The sequence below is a fragment of the Saimiri boliviensis genome, chromosome 16 (genome assembly GCF_048565385.1).
Source record: "Saimiri boliviensis isolate mSaiBol1 chromosome 16, mSaiBol1.pri, whole genome shotgun sequence".
Taxonomy (NCBI): domain Eukaryota; kingdom Metazoa; phylum Chordata; class Mammalia; order Primates; family Cebidae; genus Saimiri; species Saimiri boliviensis.
Genome location: NC_133464.1, coordinates 77,836,977 through 77,841,362, shown reverse-complemented (window position 1 = coordinate 77,841,362; position 4,386 = coordinate 77,836,977). Strand labels below are relative to the sequence as shown.

General features: G+C 49.8%; 1 long non-coding RNA gene across 1 annotated transcript; it reads right to left on the bottom strand.

Annotated features, from left to right (window-relative positions):
* Window positions 1-735: 735 nt before the first annotated feature.
* Window positions 736-4,074, bottom strand: LOC141581551 (uncharacterized). The gene is made up of 3 exons (XR_012514249.1): window positions 2,942-4,074; window positions 2,050-2,219; window positions 736-1,367 (listed from the first exon to the last, which is right to left on the bottom strand). It is a non-coding gene; the product is annotated as an uncharacterized LOC141581551 (long non-coding RNA).
* Between the last annotated feature and the right edge of the window lie 312 nt (window positions 4,075-4,386).

Below are 4,386 nucleotides of genomic sequence, written 5' to 3'. Positions count from 1 at the left end.
GGACTCTGGGCCCTGTGACTGCTTCCGAGCCAACACTCTGCACAAGGCCGCCCCTGGCACTGTCTGCCTCCAGCCCACGTAGCCACTCCTCCTTGGGGACTCACTGCCCCCCCCAGCCCTTTTGGGAAGCTGGGACTGGTTGCCCGCTGCCCTCTCTTCCTCCGCCTCCCTTGTGGCTCCTCTTCTAGTGGTAACCTTTCCCCAGCCTAGGGAGCCGTTGTTTTAGTTTTGGGAAAAAAATCTTCCTCCCTTGTGCTTTCTCCACACGACCCTGTCCTTGCCATGTGGCTCACTGGAATGTTACTGTCTCAAAGTATCATTCTCTCCCCACCTCCATGCAGACACGCTCTCCGCATTACCCTGCCCAGACCCACAGCTCCTTATAGCCTGTACCCGGCTTTGTTTCTCTCCACGGCACTATCCATCACCTGACACACAATATATTTACTGGGTAATTTATTTATGATGTGCCTTTCCTCATCAGAATGTAAGTGACATGATAGTAAGGGCTTTATCTCTTATGTCCCAAGGGCCTACAGCAATGCCGGGCGCATAGTGTCGGTTCAGTAAATATTTGCAGAATGAAAGAAGAAATGGATCTGGGGGTGTGTCTAGCGGTACCAGACACCAACATTCACCCAACTTGGAGCAAAGCCATGAGTGAATGAGGCTGTGGCCTTGAGCTTGGCTGGGTGGTGACTGGGACTCAGAAATCCAGGAGAACACAGTCGTGTGTGCGTGTAGTTGGTGTATTCGTCTGTTCTCATGCTGCTGATAAAGAGATACAGGATACTGGGTAATTTTTTTAAAAAAGAGGGGAGGGGATTTAGTGGACTCACAGTTTCACATGGCTGAGAAGACCTCAGAATCATGGTGGAAAGCCAAACGCACATCTTACATGGTGGCAGAAGAGAGAGAATGAAAACCAAGCAAAAGGGGAAAGCACTTATGAAATCATCAGATCTGGTGAGGCTTATTCACTACCACAAAAACAGTATAGGGAAAACCGCCCCGTAATTAAATTATCTCCCACCAGCCCCTCCCATAACACATGCCAATCAGGGAGCTACAATTCAAGATGAGATTTGGGTAGGGACACAGCTAAACCCTATCAGCTGGGGAGGGAGCAGTGGGAGTCCTGGGTCCAAGAGAGAGAGCCCTGTGGCCTCCAGGACCAGCTGTGACAGTGGCCGAGGCGGATCACGGCATGTGGCTTGGAGGTTGAGCAGCCGAAGATGAACGACCGTTACCCTGAAGAATCGGGGTGCAGCATCCGACCAGACACAGCACATTCAGACGGTCGGGACTTTTGTGTAGTACAGACTCATGACGATGAGGCACCGTCCTGGGAGCTGATCAGCACACAGCTGTAAACACAGAGAACTTTACAAAGCATGCTTTCTCAGCAAGTCTCTTCCACAAACAGATATAAGCCCTTTTTTTAGTGCTGAGAAAGAAACAGAGAAACTTTGTGCTCTCGGAGAGCATGCAGTATAGAGGGCAGAGACAGGCAATATGCAAAATTAACAGGGGTATGTTAGAGAGTGAGGGCTAAGGAGGAAAAATATGGCGTGGGAGGAACCAGACAGCAGGTGGATGGGGGCCAGGCGGAGCTCTCTGGGCAGCACCGGCGTAGGACTGGAGGGAGAGCAGCGACGCACCATGGAGCTTCCAGGCACGTCCAGAGGCTGTGGTGGGGCATGGCTGGTGTGTTCAAGGAGCTTGCATGGAAGTGAGCAAACAAATCATCAAAAGAGATCCGCATAGTCTATGATGGGCCAGCATTGTTCTGGGCACTTGGGATAGGTTCACAAAGGAAGTAGGCAAGAACCCCTTCCCCAGTCCAGCCTGCCCTAGACAACAAGCCATTCTCATAATAGAGGGTCACATAAGATGGTAGGACACGGTAAGCGCTATGAGGAAAGAAAGGCCGGGGAAGGACATCAGACACCCAGGATGGTCAGTGCGTGTGAGCTGGGGACAGTAGGAGCCCTTCACATAGAGGAAGTTAAAGCCATGTGCTGATGGATGTGTTCACCAGCAGCTTACAGGAACATGGCGAGGCTGACCGCGGGCACTGGAGTCTGGGGAGGCCATGGTCAAGTGCAGCTGCTAGGAAGATGAGGCCCAGTATTTCCACGAGCTGCAGCAGCATGGAGGGCACTGCTGACCAGCAAGACAGCTGTTGCAGAGCCGGGGCCAAATCTTTCCGAGAATACCTTCAAAAAAGCAGAGGGAAGGGAGAAAGGAGACAGTAGCATGAACCCCCTTCTCAAGTAACTGCTGTAAAAAAAGAAAGACAGAAATGGCCTGACAGTTGGAGGGGAAGGTGGTCAAGGTCGAGACAAATTCTTTTTTCTTTTCTCTCTTTTTCTTTCTCTTTCTTTCTCTGTTTGTTTCTCTCTCTCTCTCTCTCTCTCTCTCTCTCTCTCTCTCTTGCTTTCCTTTTTGAGACAGGGTCTCACTGTCATCAAGGCTGGAGCGCACTGATATGATCACGATTCACTGCAGCCTCTACCGGGCTTAAGTGATCCTCCTACCTCAGCCTCCTGAGTCGCTGGGACTACAGGCGTATACCACAACACCCAGCTACTTTTCTTATTTATTTATTTATTTATTTATTTATTTATTTGTAGAGATGCGGTCCAGCTATGTCACCCAGGCTGGTCTCAAACTCCTGGACTCAAGCGATTGTTCCACCTCTGCTTCCTGAAATCAGGGCATTATAGGCATGAGCCACCACCCCAGCCTTTTGCTTTTCCCTAGCGGCAGAAATACAGCATGTTTATGTGCTGATGGCAATGACTTGGTAAAAACTGGAACATCAAGCATACGGGAGAGTAAGGGGAGAAACGCCAAACACGTGTTTCTTGGGTAGGAGGAGGGCTGGGCTGCCTTGCACAGTGGAGGGCTGGCCTCAGGAAGGAGCGGGGCTGCTCACCTGAGGGACCGCAGGGCAGGCTGAGCCGCGGGCCAGCTGCAGACGTGGACGCCTCTGTGGTGGGGTCTGGTGCAGGGTCTCCTTTGAGAGCCTTGGGTTTCGTGGTGACTTAGGAAGCAAGGTCTCATCTGAGAATGGACACTGGGGAAGAGGGGCTGGGGACTTGCAGAGAAAGGAGGAAGTGAAATGGTCTTGGAGGGTCGGAGAGGGCGGACGGCTGCCAGGAAACACTGAGAACCTTTATGTGGTTTCCGGTCATGCGTTTGAAGCCAGATGACTCAGCACAGTTCTGCGGTCTGTCTCCGGCCACATTTTCACGTGAATTCAGGCACGAGGTAGGTGGAAAGTCAGAGTTCAGCAGGGGTGCTGTTTGGCCAGACGAGAGCAGAAAAGGAGAGAAAGCAAGGGGTCGAGGGTGGACACGAGGAAGTGGCTGTAATCTGCCATGGAGTCTAAGCCAAGTAAGAGGAAAATGAGGCAGGAGAGGGCCAGGGACGGCGAGCCTGTGTCAGGACCAGGGGCTGGCGGTTTCTGTGCTGGAGCTGGAGCATGGAGGGTGTTGGAGGCGGAATTATTGGAGGAAGTATTGGAGGTGGAAAGTTTGAAATGGAGATTCTGGAGGGGTTCCCGTCACTCTATTGACAAAAACTGCACGTGTGACCCTGGCAGTGAGTGGCTGTAGTTGGGTGGGAGATGAGACCATTGGGAGACAGGAAAAAGAAGTGAGAAACCAGCAGACTGGAAGGATTCTCCACAACGCCGTTTAAAATCCCCAAGAATTATAAACAGAGTAGCGCTGGGGGGAAGGATGGCGTGCAAGGAGAGGAGCTAAATTCTCTGTTTAAAATCTACAAAAAGGTGCCATATAGAGAAAAAAATTGGATCCTAACAGGTCTTTTTGATAGGTCGTCAGAGAGCCTCAGGTCTTTGACTTCTGGAAGAACACGGATTTGTTTGTTTTTGTAACCTACTCAACTGTCCAGACCTTCTTATCTAATAATTTCAATATCCTGCCTGGACTGAACTGGTCTTTGCTGGGAGAAAGGTTGTCAGATCTTTGCAGATGAATGTGGCTTCATGATGAAACTTCTTGGCCCCAGGGAGCTTGACTTTTTACTATCTTTCCCACTTCCTCTCTGTTTGAAGAAGAAATTGACTGGCAGATTATTAAATATCTCATAAATAACCTTAATAACAACCTTTCTAAAGACATAAAAGAAAGCCCAAATATATGGGAAGGATCTATGATCCTGGCTGAATAAATTGGATGCCGGGAAGGTATCCCAAAATTAAATGCCAAATTCAATGAAATTTTCATCAAAATCCCTATGAGATTGCTTTGAAGCTTAACAAGTTGATTCTAAAGTTCATCTGGAAAGGTAAATATGCAATAATGGCCAAGAAACTGTTGAAAAAGAGTGAAAGAGGTGGAGTACAGTGGCTCG